Raw genomic sequence first — 21,029 nt, 5'->3', positions numbered from 1 at the left:
GGGAAGATCCCACATGCCACGGAGCGGTTAGGCCCGTGAGCCATGGCCGCTGAGCCTGCGCGTCCGGAGCCTGTGCTCCGCAACCGGAGAGGCCACAACAGTGAGAGGCCCGCGTACCGCAAAAAAAAAAAAAAAAAAAAAAAAGAATTAAGGTATGATATTCAGTACTCTGTAATGACCTATACGGGAACAGAATCTAAAAAAGGGTGGATATATGTATATGTATAACTGACTCACTTTGCTGTACAGCAGAAACTGACACAACAGTGTAAATCGACTATACTCCAATAAAAAAATTTAATTTAGAATAAAGAATTAAGAGATGATCACTTCGGTTTCTTAAGACTGAGATTAACAGATTACTTGAAGATTTCCTTGCAACTTCCTATCAAATTGCAACTTGCATTTGGGGGAGTAATCTTTGGTGGTTAGAAATTTTCTTGAATGGAGACAGAGAAGAAAAGAATTAAAAGATGAGTGGCAATGACATATACATCTAAGTATGCATACAGAGTATTCTAAAAACTCCTTCTGCTCTAGTAACACTAGTATTGCTAGACAAAAGTGAAGAGATATTTTAAAAAATATATCTGTCACAATTGCTGTTAATTTCATATTTGGTAAGATAATCAAAACACAAATAGAAAATGCAAATATATTGATTAGAATTACTTCATTAAGTGAAATATAAGATATCAAAAAGAACTAATTCAGGTAGTTTTTACTACTAGCCTTGAATAAGGTCTATTTAAAGAAATGCAGAGAAAGATTGATCTCTTTTAAGATCTATATTTTCAACTTTCTTATAACATTGTCTCCACTACTGGAAGAATAGCAGAGAAAATAACTGACGGAAGTTAGACTAGCGAAATAGCGAGAATATTTATGCAAAAGTCAAAGCCAAATTATTGGGGCAAGAAAATTTTAAAATGAGAATGTATTCTTGGAAAGAGTCAGGTATAATTTATTGAGACTTAGAGAAACAAGTCCATCCATTCCATTTTTTCAAAACAGAATCTAGGTATCTTTAATAGTACAGTATAGTCTCTATAGTATTAAGATTATAACTGTTTCTTTAATAAAATAATGTAAATGTTTTTACTCTTTTGTAGTATTAGTTTCAACCAACAAATCATAATGTAGGTATTTCCTGATAGTCGCACACACACCCAAAATCAGCCAATGGCACATCTGGTGTCTGGTTAGTAAAAGATGATAAAGATTTTACTATTTAAAGTATTCATGCTATAGTCACTATTAACTGCAGCTATAAATTACAAGGAGAGGATTTCTAATGAAATATAACAACAGATTACACCACTGTGTTTAGCTGTCCAGGCCATTTATTAAGTCAAAACACAGCACAACATTATTATCATGTCCAGATGAGATGAAGGCCCAGACTTCCCACAAAACATTAATATCTCTATACTAGAACATAGGACATCAGGAGATATACCTAAATAAAGAATTTCCCTCAATGACCAGCAAAATAAAGAAATTCTGGAGACTCATCTTAAACTTTAAGCAATTAAATGTATTCACACCTTCCATAGTTCCCAGTTTTGTCCATTTGAGGCTTTGATAGCTTCATCAGTAATACATTCTATTACTGATATCTCAAGAGGCTTAACATCAAACATGCAAGTTGAAATACATATATGTATATATATACAAAATATATGTCCATTAAGTGTAAAAAATGGCTGCCTTCAGATTTTTATTATCAGCAACATTCTTTGCACAATGAATTATGTTTTTCAAAGCACTTAAACATTTATTACTTCACTTGATCCTCAAAGACTGCATGAAATAAGTGATGAAAGTACACTATTTTAAAGATTAAGATTCTCAGACACAGGAGTCAAATGGTTTGCCTGAAATCATAACTTCTAGTCTTATTTTTAAACACCCTTGAATGCTTTCATTTCTACACTTTATTACCTTGGTAAAATCATTACTGTACTTAAAATCTATTATGTCAATCAGCAAGTATTTATTTATTAAGCAACTTGTATGTGCAAGTCTTCCATTCATTCATAATTGTTGTTATAATTAATTTGTGAAGTGACAGGGGTAATATTAGAAATATTTTATAACTGACACAGAAGGTACCAATCAAAGAAAATGAACACTGAACAAAGTGAAACATACCACCTAACTTTTACTAAGGGATATCAGCTGCATGTCAGCCCTGACATGGGAATGATCCATGTAAGTTGATTTGATCTCAAACTATAAATCATTAAGTTTATTTGGCCTGAAATGCTAAACAATTATCTAAAGATTTTTTAGAACATGTAGAAAATTCTAGTAGCATGTGATACAAAATTAAACAAACAGCAAATGTAAAGGAATAAAAAATCCCTTGGTACCAATATTGAAAAATATGAAATCACTACCATCAAAAGTAGCCATAATATTTTTAAACACTTTAATTTGACTTCTTAATACATATACAGCCAAATGTACTTAATTTTATTAAAAAGCATAAGTAGGATTTTGAACATGTTTTTAGTGCAATTTTGCTTTTCCTTTTATTGCTTGGCTCTCTGCTTCTCTCCCTCTATATTTCCTCCCATTCAAAGCAATCCACTTTCACAACATAGTATGCACCCTTCCATATTCTCCCTTTGCAAATAAATTACTATAAAGCAGATATACACATATAGATATTTACATACAAAATACATATTCAGGAATTTTGGTCATTATTTTATAAAAATGTAACATCAACACACACTTTTCTATAACTTTCTCTTCTCACTATCAATAACTCCAGAAATTCCTCCAGATCACCTGAGCTATCTTTAATTCACATCTTTTAATAACTGCATTATAATCCATGGTATGAATTTCCATTATTTATTAGCATTATCTTATTAATGGAATTACTTTCTCCCCCAGTTTTACTACTACAAAAAAGCTGTTAACAACTTTGAAACCAAAAAATACATATGCCCTTAAACATCAATACTTGTATTTCTATGGGATATATTCCCAAGAATAAAATTGTTCAATCAAAGGATATAATAAGTGTTACCAGACTGCAATTCAAAAAAGTTAAAGCAAGCACATTTCCACCAGTAACAAGTAAGAGTCCCTTTTTGCCACATCACCACTGGCAATAAATATTAAACCCATCAGACTAACAGAAATTTTAAATGCTAAGACACATTACATCACTGTTACTTAAACGTGAATTTCCCTAGTGAATTTGAGCATCTTCTCTTCTGTTAACCAATAGAATTTGCTTTACTGTGAATTATCTTTTCCATTTACATTGGGTTGTTTCATAACGTTTTTCTTGGCATTGTCTAAGAGCTCTTGGATATTAACCTTTCACGTTAATAAAGTAAAATTATAAATACTTTTCCAAATCTATATTTTTCTAATAACTTTTATTTTTATATAAAAGTTTTTATTTTTATGCAATCAACAATGTTAAATCATTTTAAACTTTTTGCATTTTCACTATTGTTAAAAAATTTTACAAATAGTCTCCTAGATTTTTTTGGCAAGTTTTTTGTTTTGTTTTCATTTAAGCATTTCATCTTAAATGATTTTTGTATAATGTGTGAAATGAGAATATACTTCCATTTTTTTCCACAAAATAATCTTTATGCCAATTCTATTAATTAAATGATTCATGATTTTCAAACTAAATTGTCACCTGTTTCAGGATTCTCTAATCGATTTAATGGATCTATTTGTCTATTCCTATGCTATTAACATATTGTTTTGATTAGCTGGCCTTGTAATATGTTCTACTATGTATAATGCAAATCCCTCTTCATTGTTCTTTTTCATATTTTCTTGCCTTTTTTTAGCACTTAATCTTCTATGTAATTTTAAAATAACATTGTCTAGCTCAAAAAAGAAAAAAAAATCCCTGCTAAAAATGTAATTGGAATTGTATTAAATAAATGTATTAACTTTGGAAAAATTAACATTTTGCTATTGTTTTCCCATACAAAAACATAATTTGTGCATCCTTTAATCAGATCTTGTTTTATGTCTTTAAATAGTATCTCTTTTTTACATACAGGTCCTATATTATTCTTGGTAATTTTATTAATAAGCATTTTATAATTTGTGTTTCTATGGAAAATTAAATAACTTTTTCCTGTTGGGAAAAAAGGTTCCTAGATGCCTATTACTTCCAGAGAAAAGTTATCAATTTTCATCTAATTTTTTTCTATCCAACTACCTTTTTAATTTATCTTACTAATTTTTCTAGATTTTTAAATTAGAGTTCTAAAATTTTTAGGTCTGATATCAGCCAAAAGACAAGTTTAGTCTCTACAAATGTTAGTGTTATTTATATCTTTTTTTTTTTTTTTTTTTTTTGTGGTATGCGGGCCTCCCTTTGTTGTGGCCTCTCCCGTTGCGGAGCACACGCCGCTCCGGACGCGCAAGCTCAGCAGCCACGGCTCACGGGCCCAGCCGCTCCGCGGCATGTGGGATCCTCCCAGACCGGGGCGCGAACCTGGTTCCCCTGCATCGGCAGGCGGACGCGCAACCACTGCGCGCCACCAGGGAAGCCCTATTTATATCTTTGACTATTATATTTGTTATAGCTCCCTACTTAATGTTAAATAATTGTGATAAATAATTACTTGTCTAGTATCTGATATCAATTGAAATATTTTTAAGATTTAACTATTTCAGATTATATTTTCTGTTGGCTGTGAATGAAAATATTATATTTAAGCAATCTTACTGAAGACGAATGTATAATTTTTCCCTTTAACTTGGTGATGTAATGAACGATATTGATATATTTCCTGTTGTTGAATCATGCTTGAATTCCTACTTAAAAAGAAAAAAGGAAAATTCTAGGTCCTAGTATATTACTCTTTTAATTCATGCTGATACTATTTGCTAATCTGCATTTTATACAGAAATTTTGCATTTTTTCATAAGTGAGATTGAACTATAATTTATTTCTGTACAATTTTTATCAGTTAGATATTAAATGAAATTAGAAAATATTTCATTATTTTTCAATGGTCTAGCATAATTTAAATTATATCAAAATTAGTTATTTCTTTAAGTTTAAGCGATCACATGTGGTTAGCTTTCCAATTTCTTCAGTACTAATAGGTATCCATTTTCTACTTCTTCTTAGGCCGATATTTATAATTTGCATTTGACCATATGATGTTCTGTTTCTCAGGGGTTTCAAATTTATTGCCAGAGAGTTGCATTAGATTTCTTTTTTTAACCTTTCAGTTTTGTCAACTTTTTCATCCCTAACTAGTATCTATTTTTGCTCAATTTCTTGTTTGTAAACTTTATTATTATTAGCATAAAATTCATATAACATAAACTTCACCATTTTAACCATTTTAGAGTATACGCTGTGGTTGCTTTTAGTACATTCAAAAGTTGTATAAACATCACCAACTATCTAGTTCCAGAACAAGGAAATCCTATACTCATTAAACAGTCACTCCCCATCTTCCCGTCCTCCAGCGCTGACAGCCACTAATCTACTTTCTGTCTCTATGGATTTGCCTATTTTGGACATCTCACATAAATGGAATCTTACAATATGTGGCCTTTTGTGTCTGACATCTTTCACTTAGCATAGTGTTTTCATGTTTCATCCATGTTGTAGCATGTATCAGTACGTCATTTCTTTTCATGGCTGAATAATACTCTATTGTATGCATACACCACATTTTTATTTATCCATTTATTAGTTGATGGAGAGTTTCTTTGAGTTTCTTCCACTTTTTGGCTATAATGAATACTGCTGCTATGAACATTTCTGTACAAGTTTTAAGTGAACATATGCTTTCAATTCTCTTCCACTTCAGAGTGGAATTACTGGCCTCATTTTCTTTTTTGCTTTTTCATCTTCCCAAGGAGGTTATGTATTATATTAAGCCTTCTGAAAGAGCCAGCTTTTACACTGATTTATTACACTTTGTTTTCCATTTCATTAATTTCATATTTTAAAAAATTTATTTCCTTTTATTCTCTCTTACATTAGTGTTTATTCTAATTTCTTAAAGTTACTAGATAATCCTTTATTTTCCATCTTAATAATGAAGGCCTTTAAGGCTATCAACTCTACTCCGACAATCTCTTTACCTGTTTTCAATAGGTTTTTACATAAAATATTCTCCTTTTCATTGTTTTCCAAATGACTTCCTCTTTATCCAAGAGTTATCTAGGAGTGTTCTCTTTAATTTCTAAATAATTAATAATTTTTTGTCACCTTTTAGAAAAACTTCTAAAATTCTAATTATACTAGCTTATAATCAGAGGATGTGCTTGCAAAATTTCTGCTTTCTAAAATTTATAAAGTTTTATTTGTGGCCAAGCACAGAAATGTTTAAAAATATTTCAAGAATATCAGTTTCTACAAATATATTGCTTCTGAGTTATAGTATTCCATTTCTCTTAGTCATTGTTTGCATGTGTTTAACAGAGCTGTCTAGACTTTTCCAATAGTTTTTACTTAACATACTTATCTACTATAAATAAGCCTGCTGTATACAGTTATGTGGTTATTCTCTTCATAAACTATGCCTTTCATCATTACAGTGCCCCTTTTTGGGCAATGCTGTCGCTCATGTTTCTCTGTTTTCCTTTTGTTTGCCTCTGCCTGATGTCTTTTATGTCCACCATTTTACAAACAACATTTCTTTATAATTTTGACACAGGTGTTTTTCTTGTAATATAATTTGAGTGGCTTATGTTTTTAAATTCAATCTGACATCTGTTTTCTTAATGGGAGAATTTAGTCCATTACATTAAATGTAATAATGTGCCTAATTTTATATCTTCCAATTACTTATATTTATTTTTAATCTTACATTATTGTTTCCTTTTTCCCTTTTCCATATTTTTTTTTGATCAAGTGGTTCTGCATTCTATTTCCTCCTTGCTGCTATGAAAGTTCTACATGATGTTCTATCATGCTAACCTTCCCTTTCTCTATTCTAATTAACAGATGTATATATATATTTTTTTCATGTATCTTTCTATCTAAGACAATTTTTTCCCCCACCAAGAGGTTCTATCCCCCACCCCTTTCTCCTAAATAAATGAGATCTTTAGGATACATTCACTTTTCTCCTCTTTTCTTCCTCCTCTCATCTCCCACCACTTATTTTCCTCCTTTTTTACATTCCTCCTGTCTACTCCCTCCATCAACTAAGTGTTGATAAGACAGTTTTAGTACATTAAAAATTTTGTTTACATAAGTATGATCCTTTTATTTCAAAATCTGAAATTGTCTATTTTATTACACATTTACTAGCCATCTTTCTCTCTTAAATGAAATTATACACACAACACACACTCACACACAAACAATTATATACAAATGCTCATTATTTACCACTATTTCCTTTTCTTTTCATCTTGAAATCTTTGTCCTGGTTCATTTGTTGTTTGCTTATAATCTATCCTCAGGCATTTTCTTGGATGGGGAATAATAATTATATGTTCTGAGTTCTTGGTTTTCCCTAAATGTATTTCTTTCACCTTGATTAGCAAATGACAACTTTCTGGGCATTGAGATTCTTGGACTGTAGTCATTTTCCTTTTGCAGTTTGTAGATGTCATTCCACTATCTTCTTGCTTCCTGTGTTACAAATAGGAAGTTCTATGATACTTTGATATTTCTCCTCTTTATAGGAGAAACTTGTTCTTTCTACTTGGGAGTTTATGTTTCAATTTATTTTTAGAGTTCAGAACTGTGTCTTTTCTTTCAATCAAGACCATAAATCAATAAACCCTTTCAATCCACAGACTCTGAGCTTTCTTACACTCAAAGAAATTTTCTTCTATTATTTAATTATACCTCTCCTCCTTCTGTTTTTATTTCTCCCTCTATAATTCCTATTATTTTGATTTCTAAACTATCCTCCAAGACTCATCCTTTTTATTCAATATTTTCATCATGTTTTATTTGCGCTATGTACTTTGATATATTTCTTGCACTTGGTCTTTCAGTTCACTGACTCATGTTTCAATAGTGACCATGTTCTCCTCCAATTTTTCCAGAGTCGCTCAATTGAGATATGTTTTTCTTAGTATCTGAAATTCTTTTTTGTTCTTTGTTTGAATGTCCTTAAGTGCTCTTAATATATTTCAAAATTCAGGTTTCATTTATTTTTGCCAATAGTACTAGTTGCTTGGAGTATGTACTCTAATTTTCCTGCCTGATCTTCCTCTCTCCCTCACTACTGGCTCCCCTTTGATGGATTGTTATTTTTCATTGATAACTCACTGGAACTCTGGTCTGGTTGTCAGAGTATCCTAAATGGCAGAAGTATAACACTTGGAGAAAAGAAATGTAGACAGTCTACCAGTTCCCTGCCAAGGCATGAGGAGGTAGATCACTGTTGCCCTATCTCTGAATTTCTTCTCAGCCTCAGGGACAGAGAAAACTCAGCCAGCACATTCAGCTACTCTGACTTTTTAGCCTGTTGGGGAGACTTGGATACATAAAATAGGCAGATATTAACTTTCTCCCATACTGGTTCACAGACCTCTGAAGCCCAAGCTCTTCTTTACAATGTCTACTGTTTTCTGATCTTTATCCCTGAACTTCAGTAGTATTCTCTAGTTGCTTGCCCAATTGATGGTAGAAGTTTTCAAAGCAGTGTTTCTTTGCCCAAGGTGTCACAGCAATTGTTCACAGATCTCAGCAGCGATTTGATTCAGAAAGACAGTCAGCAATTGGAAGTGAAGGGGAAGATGGCCATACATAGGTCACCTTGTTTTCAGAGTCCTTAATTTTTAAAATATTGAGAAAGGGGAGAGGTATGTGGGTCTGGGGTTGTCTGGGAGTTCATTATAATTATTTCCAAGAATCAATACTTTCCTCAGAAAGCATATTCTTGAATATACCGAAACAACAATTTGCTCTCTTTATGTTCTTAGATACAAATTCCAAAATATACCATAGCTACTAATCACTTGAAGTACGCTTTAATGAGACCCCAGTTTTAATTATCCCAGGACATAATTATCTTTTGTTTTGGAAACAACTTCAAATCAATTTGCTATAGCTTCAGTTAGTAGAGAGACAAACTATGACTTTGGAAGATCATGTAAGTATCCCACTGTCTAACTAGCAGGTCTTATAAATATGAAAAAGCATGTCAGCTGTTATATAGGAAAGAAACATGCACCCTACACAGTGGTTTACATGACATTACCCTCCATATTGTTCATAGCCCAATTACCATTTTTGCTTTCTAGAAGAGCTAAGGATATAATGTCAATAACATTAAAGTGTTTCATTGGACTGACTTCTAAACAACTTAGATAATAAGGTAAAATAATCTAAAGCTCTGTTTTTTAATTGTGTGAAATTTTATGAACTTATCTTTTTAAGAATTAGGAAGTTCATATAAAATGCTCAAAATCTCATTACAATCTATTAAGTGCAAAAAAAAAAAAAAACTCTGGACTGTTTGTCCTATTATCCAGATAGGAATCATATAGAATATGAAATTTGGATTTCACCCTTGAATCACTAGGTAATATAATTCTGTGTACTCTATTCAATACAATATTCTGAATTGACTGTAGTAGATTTGCTTTACCACTGATGGGCGATAACTGATATATTTCTTTTCTGAATCACGGTAAATATAAATTTCATTGGAACTTCTGCCATGACAGAAATTCATTAAGTATCTAAAAGGATAAAAGATCATGAGCATGTGTAAAAATGTTTGGGTCTTAGAAAAGTACAGAGAAACCCTGTAATAGGTATCAACGATTGTAACAATGCTAAATTTGAACCAGTCAAAAGAAAATAAGGAATGAATAGCCTGGTAAGCAAGAATCAAAGTAATCTTTCTAGGACAGCTACAAAAGAGTCTAATCAACATTGAACCCTCCAGTGTGCCAGGTACTGTGCTAAGCACTAAGGCTTCAAAGATTAATAAAATACAGTACTGCCCTTAAGGATCTGCAGTTCAGTGTAGTATAATTCTGAATGCTATCTTTCCTGGGTGATGAATGTCAAAGAATGAACGCACCCATTTTGCATAATAAAATTCATCATTACACAAATAATAGATAGAAACAGAGGTATGCATAACACAAAATTACAGAAAAACAGCAACCATTTATTTTTGGCTTTTATACACTCTAGCAATTCACTTTATAACAACTGTTGAGGCTGTTATGTGAAATACCTGAATCAGAAAGGTCTGGAATCCTGTTCACTTTTCAGCTCAAATCACCCCTTCAACATAATATTGCCTTGTTCTCAACCCTTTGCTAGAACAAGAAAGATTATTGAGAGGGTGAGTTTTCAAAGGTATTTCTCTAAGGGTCAGATATATGAAGGGAAGGGAGGATGCAAACAACATAGTTGTGAAACAGACTAGATACCAGCAGATGTCAAAAGAACGAGAACAAAAGAGTACCAGTGACAATAAACCTAAAGGGGAAAGGTGTCATGCATAAACTGAATGTTGATTATCTTTCTAACTTCACAGTATATTGTATTAGTGATGTATCAATTTGAAACATACAAAATGATTATTGTAATATATTTCCTAATGCACTAGAAATAAGAGTCTGAAGGAAATATCAGAGATATTGTAATAAGGAAAACTGAAGACACATAAGTGATAGTATAGTTCTTCCATTATTCTTTGACTCCATTCAGACAATCCAACTCTTCCCCACTTCTATACATATACATAATATAGCTCAACAATGAATATTATCTCTTAAAAACTTTTGAAGTCTCCAGTACCTTGTAGAAAAAGGGTATAAGTATGTATACATGGCATACACATCTGTTTGTATTTGGTTTGATGTCATTAAAATTATTTGAAATACCAAAAATTCACCTTAAAAGTTTATATAATTCCCTTTTCATTAACTCATGCTGGCAATCATAAATATAATCCAAACTCATGTACACTGACTTTACCTGGGCTGATCATTTGAACTGATTACTCTGATAGAAATGCACTTATCCTATCAAATAAAATTGAACCTTTCTTTCAGTATAGCAACAATTGAAGGAAAAGTTTACATAAGAGAAGTCTACACTCTATTCCACCTTAAGCCTGGTAGAGCCTGGCTCCATGAATGTGGGAAGAGGAGATATCAAAAGCTAAATTACAAAATGAAATGAAATAAAATTAAGGTATAATTTGTTTTACCCATCAAATCCTCAGAAAAGCTAGCAGATGTTTTCTTATATTTGAAAACTGGACAGCAGACGGTAACTTGTACTATAAATGCCCCCCAGAAAGTGATTTCAGAATTGAACGGTACACAGCAGGTACTCAATAAATGACAGCTATTCTCAAGTTTATCACATAGGTTTCTGTGCTAAATTGCATTTCTTTGCAATGCATCTAAACTTACTGCCTAATTCTAAGTTAGTATTGATGATCATGTTTTTTTGTGCCAAAACCATAGCAGTCTTTGTATTCCAGACTCTAGGTGGCCCCTATTTAAGCCAGCTGTTGGTTCTGAAACAAATCTAAGGGTGCAAACAATAAACAATAAATGTTAGGGCCTTCCAAAGTCAGTAGGATTTACCAAAGTTTTGAATATATTCTGTTTCTGTTCTGCCTCATCCTTTCTTTCTGCATGATGCCGATTCTTGGTTACTCAACCTGTTAGATTTAGGTCTCCTTTTTGACCTCTGCCTTCCCAGTACTGCCAGTATCTAAAGTTCCCTTTGACCTGCTCCTACTCATGATTTCCTCCATCTGCTTTGACATCTGTTACCCAGCTCCACTGTTGTCCATCCAACCAAATCAGGCAGTGGCTACCCAGTCCATCCTCTTTTAAAACCTTCAGATAAATTCCCTCACAGGAGTTGTACTTCTAGACTGAAGAGTTAAATTTAAAAAACAAACTTTACCATAGCAACCATTCCTCCCACTTAAGCTCTTTCACTTTGTGCCTTCCTCTGGAACCTTCTCCAAATCCACTATGCCTTTCTTGAAATAAAATTACCAGTACTAATCAGGGCGAGTACTAAGTGAAAATGGTCCCAGAAGAGGGACATGATGAGGTGGTGATTAAGAGCTTAGGTTTTCTAGAATTGGACTTGAGTTTGAATTCCCAACTGTTATATACTAGCTGTGTGACTTTGAATAAGTTACTTAGCCTTTCTGAGCCTTAGCTTATCTTTTAAAATGACATAATAAAAGTGCCTATCTCATAGGATTATGAAATTAACTGAAAAAAATTCAGATATAACCAATGTCTGGTAATGTCTGGTACAGAGTTAAGTGCTCATACATGTTGGCTACTGTTGTTTAGTACAAGAACAGAATGTATTTTATTTTCTTTCACTATGCTTACAACCAATAATTTTGCCAGTCTTTTTGGTACCAATGCCTTTAGAAAAGGGTCTACATTAATTCCTCAGTACATGTGCTGGGTTTCAGTTAACTTATAGTCTAAAATCAGCTTCCCTTCTAAATATCTCTTAGAATGTTTTTTTTCCCCCTTATTTGCATGCATTGAAGTACTCATAACACCTTTTTTGCCCTATGGTTGATCTAGAATTTTTTTTGCCATTTCTCCCAAATAGCTTAGCACTATCTAATATATTGTCGCGTTTGTTGTATATTCCGTCTATGAGGTAATTTATAAAATGTTATGAGCAGTATCAAGAACGATAGATATGTGTATGGAAGGGGAAGGAACCGAGGATTATACAGCTTTCTCCAGATAGCTGTTTCCATTTGTGAATAGGTAAAGGATTTGATGGTTTTGAGCCTCTCACTACCATTCATACTAGCAAAAGGAATGTGAGTCAATTAAAAAGAAACTGAGAGTGAACTTCTAAATGAAAACTTTGAGGTCATCATTAAATAAATACCTACAAGTAGGTACACACAAATTGCATGCAGTTTGTTTCAGATTCTTCCCACTATTCTTCATCAAAACAGAGTCAACTTTCTTTGTCTATCTTACCAGTCCTCCTATGTAAATCTATCCCTGGATGGATATAATGTAGGATCAAAAATCAAATGCAGCAGTTAAAAATTACCAATTCAATAAGATCTATATGGAGATGGCTCCTGATTACTCGAAGTATATTTATTTTTTGCTTTAAAAATTAGGCACAAAAACCAAGTTTACCTTTTTCTTCGAATATATCTATCTATCCATATATTTTATAGAATTAGAAAACAACTCTGAGTTAATTCATTCTATTATTACCTGCTTTCTCCAGTTAAGCAACTTTATGCAGAGTAAAATGCAAAGAATCATGTTTATAAATCCTATTACCAATATATCTACATGAGTGAAGGTGAGCTGGTAAAAATTCATGTAAACTAATAGACATAGTTACCAACTATAAAAGATAATCAGTACTTAATACTGTGGCTCTTGTACTACTATGCTATGTTTGAAAGCAAGTATCATTAAAATGAAACCTTTATCCAGGACTGAAAGTAAAAAGCAAAGTCAAATATTTTACAGATACTCTTTCCTGGTGCCCCCTGCACATCACATCCAGTCACGTTATCTGAAGCTAAAATAAAGACTCAAGTATCAAAAGAAAGATACTCATATTATTAAAGCTGAAAGGGACCCTGAAGATGAAGGAAGCTAAGGCAGAGATCCAAACAAATTATGTGAAATGCCTAAGATCATACAACTAGTTGCTTGTAACATTATACCAAAAACAATATTTCCAATCTCTACATCTGAAATTTTTGACAATGTGCAATAAAATGAAAGAATTAAATCAAATATATGAGGGACTGGCTGATAAGTTAGATGTCCCCTCAAGCTAAAAACCATTGGATTTAATGACTTCTACTTACTGGATTTTATATTCCTAGGAAAATAAGTTTAAAATAACATAAAATTGTAAAAACTGACTAGAAGTAAAAACAGCTACAAAGAAAATTTATGCTCTTTCTTAAATCAAAACCATGGAATAGGATATTCTTTTAATGCCTAAAGGAAGCCAGAGATTTATGGTTGTGTGTACATGTATGGTAGTGGTAGGGTTTGTTTTGTTTTGTATTGTTTCATTTTGTAAATTTTTAGAGGTTCCTTTTGTGATGGTAATTTGTGTCCCAAAAATGGGGGTATAAAGAAAATGAATTTCTGATAATTTATAAAGTACTTAACCATATATAAATAAACAAGTCTCTAGAAACTTACTGACAGTCAGTAAGAAAACGGTTGCCAGTAATTTCAAAACTAAAAATCCAAGTCTTTTTAATATTGTTTGAATTTAAAATAAAGAACATCTTTTTTTTAAAAAAGGTCAAAAGTAATTGAAAAAGAGATTAAATCAGTACACTTAATTCTCTAAACTGTGTGTATATTTTTCCTGAAGTGCATATTCATGAGCTGACAGTAGAGACAGGCTGGCTGCTTTGTTTGACTATAGTTCTGTTTACCTCATACTGTCAAGAATGGATTTTGACACTCACAGTATTAATATTGCTATTTTTATTGATATAATTAGCACTGTTATAAATAATTCCTTGGCCTGCCACATCTAAGTATATCATTAAAATCAGCAATATTAGGGCTTCTTTTTCTTATATGATGCCTTAGAAACAGTCTGCTGGCCCAAAGAACCATGGTGACTTCATGATGTGGAAGTTACTGGAAAAAAAAGTTGTCTTGTCAATAGAGACTCCTGTTTTGTGTATGACTTCACTAAATAAACTAGTTTATATTTGTTTGAAACTAAAGTTTCTTACCAATCTGCTGTTTCAATTTCACATCACACCATATTGTACCTAAAACAGGCAATCTGGATTCCCGTTGCTACTTCCCTCCATCCCCCCCCAATAGCTCAGGAATGGGTTTGAATTATGAGGCTTGAATATATAAAGCAAAAGAATTAAGACACCCAAAATTCAGAATGGGTAGGTGAAAATAAGTGTGCTTGAAGTCACTTGTATAACTGCTAATGGGTGGTCCACTTGTGAGTTTTTAATCATTACATGAAAGCAAAATCAAAACATTTTATCTTGCCTCTAGATCACATCAGTTGTGACAGTAACCTTATCTAAACCGTGAATAGTCTGTTCATAAAACAAAGTGGGGTGACTGACCCAGTGCATATTCAACACAGAATATGAAGGCCAAAACAAAATGACAATACAATTCAAAGCAAGTTTGTGGAAATTTTGGGCTAGTATATTAAACCTTCTTTGTCTCTATCACTTGACAGATGGTTAGCCTTCATACAGTCTAGTATCTCTGGCAAAGAAATGACTGTGTCTAGCCAATAACACCCCAAATTTTGACTTAAAATGCACTGTACACATACTTACACTTACCTTAAAAATATGAATATTAATTAGTCTTTATTTTATTACTATAGAAATTTGACATATCAAGATTTTATCTTTTACTCTATGAATACCCCTTTTGAAACTCTCAACTATCTTATTATGTGGATCCAGGGTTCTAACAGCTCTTCACTTTAGATTTCATTCATTTTATGTGCTGCTTAGTAATCATGCTTTAAAAAAACTTCCCAAAATAAATTTTAATCCAAAATTATTACAAAATTTACAAAGATTTAATTAGCTTGTATTTCTATGTTGCTCGGAGCAAAGGTTTGGTTTAGTAACAGAATATGTTAAACAAAATCACCAGGGAACTTTGAATGCCTTCCATGTCAAGGAACACAAGGCAGGACTGGAATCATTTATCCAGTAATGAAATATGTCTTTATTCAAAAACTGATCATATATAAATACATACTTACATGCACATAAGGACACATTGATCAACCATCCTTACTAGAATTAGGAAAAGTTCTTAATTTTTAACATTCTATTAACCATTCTTCCACTGTGCTTTTTAAAAAAGATTTCAGCTAAAACAATATATTCTATTAGTTACAGTCTCTGCTTTTTGTCCTAAATCTTCCTATTTGTAGCTTTCAGACACTGCCTGGTCTGTACTTAAATAGTCACAGGCAATCTCAAAGTTCTCTAAAGTGCATTAATATGTACCCTTTCTAGAAGAGTTGATTATGCTACAAATTAGCATAGAGATCTAGTGTAGGTTTAGATTCAAGCCCTTTACAGCAGGGGATGGGAGGACTGTAGGTAGGATTGTGTGTAAAAAAAAAAAAAAAAAATCATGCTACTTAAGAATTAAACTCATATTTGACTAACAAAATAAAACTCACTGTGATAGAGAAAAATAACAAAAATAAGAACTTGTTATTTGAGAACTATGAACTAGGTTTTGGAAAGGTGAGACACCCACTACTTGAAGCAACAAACTCAGCTTAATCATATACTCCCTTAACAAGGCACCAAGTTTCCTTCAGTTAGAAACCTAGTATTTTTACACCTACAGACTAAATGATTAAAGTAATACTAAAATACTCTGTAATGTTCCTCTTGCATTACAAATGGTCTATTAAATCAGAGAAGTGCCAATCAAATGCTTTTGTAGTTTGAAAGAAAGGTTTAAATAACAAAGCATTTTTTGCAGGCCTCTCTCTTTTTCTTTTTAAAGTCACCTATAAATTAATTACAAATTTCCACCTTCTCTTGATAAAACCACAATTGAAAGATTTAGGCACTTGATTTTTCAGACATATTCTTAAAACAAATTCTAGCTAAACAAATTAAGATATTCTAGCTTATGTTTACCACAATTTGCTAACAAGACAAAAGCTCCACAGGAATTTTACAGTAAATTCCAAGACACAGAATTTTTTTAATATAAAATAACATTTTATTTATTTCAAAGGCAAACTTAAAATTAAGAAAAAATAAAACCCCTACCTGTTAAAAAGACCTACTGAAACGTATGGAGAATATTTCATGACAATAACAAAGGGTACAAATAAGAAATACAGTAAGCTCTTCCTTTCTTATCATTGGCAATTGGTAAAATCTCCCTGCCCCTCGAACTTCTCTAAGCTTTTTCAAATCATATTCCCCCAAATGAGAAAACAGCTAGGTTTTAAAGTTTCATCCAAAAATACCTTCTTCTAGCAATCTGAAGTACCCAAAGTGTATGCAACATTAGAATGTAAACTCCACATGGGTAGGTAATTTTATCTCTTGTTCACTTTTACATCCCAAATATCTAGAACAGTGTCTACAACAGTTTGATGAATTTAAAAATCCATTTCAGAAAAAAAATTATTTCAGAGAATAAATCGGAGCCCATCAAGCTCCACTTCTGGAATTCCAAATGTTTTAAAGAATCTCTTCTTACCACTTATTCTAAGATATTTCGAATAATTTGTAATTAGTTTATAAATTTTAGATCCTTTATAGGAACTTAGTTGTATCTTTTTTTTTTTTTTTTTTTTGCGGTACATGGGCCTCTCACTGTTGTGGCCTCTCTCGTTGCGGAGCACAGGCTCCGAAAGCGCAGGCTCAGCGGCCATGGCTCACGGGTCTAGCCGCTCCGCGGCATGTGGGCTCTTCCCGGACCGGGGCACGAACCAGTGTCCCCTGCATCGGCAGGCGGACTCTCAACCACTGCGCCACCAGGGAAGCCCTAGTTGTATCTTTTATTGTTCTTCTAAAATGACCTAATTTTTTCTAGGAATTCCAATTTGGTTGGAAAGTCTTCTGAAGACTCACTCCTGAGATAAAAGTAATTCATTTAAAATGGCTTTTTCCTTGGATTTTATTCCTATACCAAGTAGTCAAAGTCGTGTTAATTTGACAGCAAGAGCAATTGTATACGTATGGGTCTCAAAAACTTCCTGACTTTACTTAGGACACTGGCATCACATCAACTAGTCGTTCTGAACAATACCGCTCCTCCCCCTACCACACACACACACACACACACACACACACACACACACACACACCCCAAAATTACAACCCTCGCATGTAAGTTGTTCTTTCCTCTAGTATTCCACTTAAACTCATATTGTCTTTCAGTAGCTAGTTGCTAGTACCAAGTGTACACATTAACTATACCTGTATTTTTTTGGTATAGTAGTTATTTCAAAATATTGGCATCTTAAATGAACTAAACAGGTAAGCATAAAGAGTTCTTCCTAAAAATGGATAAAATTTGACAATTTTTAGTCTTAAACTTCTTTCTTTAGTCTGTTAAAATTGGGACCTCACCATGAAAGGGCGTATTGCTTTGGAGGCTGGTAGCCAGTTAACTTGTCACCTGATCTTCATATGCAAAAGGCCTTTACTCCACTGGTCTGTGAGATCTGAAATCACAAAACCAAAAATACCCAACTGCTGGACTCACTGAGCAGATAATTATATTTCTAGAAAACTCACTTTTTTTCTTCTCCTCACTGTTTGAGCATGATGTATGCTCAAGGCTAAAGCCCTCCAAAATTGAGCTCAATGGAAATCACATCCCCAACCTTAAGAATTAAACCTTGAGCGCTAAGCAATGAGTAACATCAGCAATTCTTCAAGGACAATACCAAAAACTTTCTTGAGAGAAGACTACTTCCAAGAGGGCACAGTGAATGGTATTACCATGCACTATATGTGCATCAACTTTGATACATTCTGATTAAGAACGACAAAGAGCAAACAAGGGCATTAAAAAAATGTAAATTGTTCTTGCTGTTGTTCTTTTCCAAGAAATACAGAAATGCAAATCGTAGCCAAAATTGGACTGGTCAAATTTATACGTGGGGGTGTGATGGGGTAGAAGGGTGTATTTTAACGATTCCCAAGCAATAGCAAAGGGTGCATGGGATTAGGAGCAACAGGTAAGAAAGTAAACCATTTATGAAGTTGTCGATGGTAACTGATTATTCAATGTGTAAAGCTAGAGAATGTATTTACAAAACGGTCCTTATAATTCATGTTTTAAAACTTTCAATAGCAACAAGTTAAGAATACTAACTTTAGAACAGAGCTTGCTTGAAAACATTGGGGGAATGAGTGGTCTCTTAATTTCCTTGGCTGAAATTTACACATGACCACGCAGTGAGAAAATTCCACTTGAGCAACATTTTGGTATTTTTAATGGTAAGAAGCAGTTAAGACAATTTTCACATGACTCGAAGATTCACAAAATTCAGCTTAGCTTGGGCCAATGCTGATGTGAGGACAGTACTTTACCCACGGGCTGCTTCCAAATTACTTCCTGTTTCATTCAGATTTTTACTGGAGAACTGTCATCCTGCTACTGACCCCATTCAACTGGGTTGGGTTAAGAGATCAACGGATTACCGCGCTAGTTAGTGTAGCTGTACGCCATATTGTGTTTTTCGCGAATGTTTATCGTTTATGTGTGTGCCTAGCATATGTTTGTACAAGTGTGTTTAATCAATACAACTTTTAGAAAATCCCTGCCTCCTGCCTCTTCAGCATCCTTAAAAAGGCTAACAGCTTTAGGAGGGCAGGGCGTGGGGCGGATGGTGGGAGAAGACCAGAAAGCCACACGGACAGTAATGCATTAAACAATGTAAAAGAGGGTGCATTTCTTTTAAACTTTCAGAAAGCTTCCAACCGTTTTCTCTCAGCTATGGAAAAAGCGTAAACATTTTTTAATGTTTCCAAAGGGGCCCAAAGGAGGAGAGAAAGAAGGAAAGCTGTCTTCCCTTCCCATGCCCCCTTCTCTACAGTCGTAGCAGCGAAGCAGGCGGCGGCCGGTAGCTCCGGCGTCTGGAGGGGCGTCCAGCGGCTCTGGGCCAGGACCCCTCCCGCCCCCCAGTTCTCTGAAGACGCTCCAGATACCGCCAGAGCCACGGCAAGCGGGGAAGGGCGAGGAGGGAGGGGGCGGAAGACAAGCGGGCGCCTCTAGCAGCTCCTGAGCCCCGGCTAGTCCCCCTCAGCTCCTCTTCTTGGTAGCGGCAGCTCCAGACGCGGGGAGTAGAAAGAAGGCAGAAGACACGTTTCCAGCTGCGGGACGCCCCGCCCGATCCTGGAACCAGGGACCCTCCCGCGTTCCCTCCCTCCGCGCCGGGTCAGGCGAGGCCACAGCCGCCGCCCGGCGCGAGGAGGGGGCGGTCGGGGGAAGGGGCCGCCGGGGGCGGGGGGGGTCGCCCGGGGGAGGGGGCGCGCGCTCAGCCGGCCAAACAGCCCGCGGGCTCGCCACTCTAACTCGCTCCCCCAACCCCACCCCGCGCCCCTCCTTTCCCGTCCCACCGCCCCCCACTCCAAGCGCCTCGCAGACGCCCCGTCCCCCACAGCACGCACACACCCCTCCCTCCAGCCCGCCCCACAACAAATTAGAGTTTTTGGCGTTACCTCCTCGCGCTCTTTAATCTTCTTTCCTCAACTCCTAAACTTCCCCCCGCCCCTACTTCTTCGGCAGAAGGCCCACATTGGGTGCCTCACGCCGCGAACCCTCTATCTTTTCCTGCTATTGGGTTGCCCTCACGCCACTCTTGGCTTCAGTGAGCCAATAAGAATGGGACGCCCCTCATGAGGTTGCCGCCCATAAACAAAATACACTCTTCCTCCTCCCCTCACCTGTCCCCACCCCCATCTGCCTCTTCCCTCATCTCTACCAGCTGCGATTGGGCTAGAAGAGGCCCAATCCGCTATCTCAGACACCCATTGGAGCACGGAAACTTCGCTCAGAGAACTGTTAACAGGCGATTGGTCAGCAGTCTTTCCGCTCCCCCCGTCACCCCGCCGCACCTTCGTCCACTCTGGAGAGGTCAGTCATATCTCGTTGTTCAGTGATCCGAGAGGTGGGAGGCTATTGGTTGAGAGAGCCCGTCAGACCGGACTAGAGTGAGTCGTGATTGGTCAACACAGACGCGATCATGTTTGGTTGTCTAACCTCTGCCGCGCCCCACTTTTTTCTCCAGGCCCCCGCCCCCTCCTAACTGCTTTTACTTTCTACGCATTTCTATTTCCTCCTTTATTTATTTATTTGTGATAAACTTAAATGACCTGGCGACGGAGGCGGGACTCGAGGCGAGGCCGAGGATGACGAGGGACGGCCGGGGGCCAATTGCCGAGGGGGCTGCCGGGTGAGGGGCAGCGGCGGTGGCCAGTGAGAGGCAGGTGTCTGGAGCGCGCTAGGCCTATGGAGTCGGGTTGCCCCAGCGGAGGCGGCGGTTACCCGCTGTCTGGCGCGGCGACCTGGCGCGGGGAGCCGCGGGA

At 35.4% G+C, this 21,029-nt stretch overlaps 1 long non-coding RNA gene across 1 annotated transcript; it reads right to left on the bottom strand.

Moving 5' to 3' along the window:
• Positions 1–6,361: 6,361 nt before the first annotated feature.
• LOC114486795 (uncharacterized) lies at positions 6,362–20,225 on the bottom strand. Its single transcript, XR_003681093.1, has 4 exons — positions 20,163–20,225; positions 18,063–18,157; positions 10,176–10,260; positions 6,362–7,603 (listed from the first exon to the last, which is right to left on the bottom strand). It is a non-coding gene; the product is annotated as an uncharacterized lncRNA (long non-coding RNA).
• Between the last annotated feature and the right edge of the window lie 804 nt (positions 20,226–21,029).

This window comes from Physeter macrocephalus, chromosome 1, assembly GCF_002837175.3.
Source record: "Physeter macrocephalus isolate SW-GA chromosome 1, ASM283717v5, whole genome shotgun sequence".
Taxonomy (NCBI): Eukaryota; Metazoa; Chordata; class Mammalia; order Artiodactyla; family Physeteridae; genus Physeter; species Physeter macrocephalus.
Note: the sequence above shows the minus strand (reverse complement) of the source record. Positions and strands in the feature narration are given on the sequence as shown.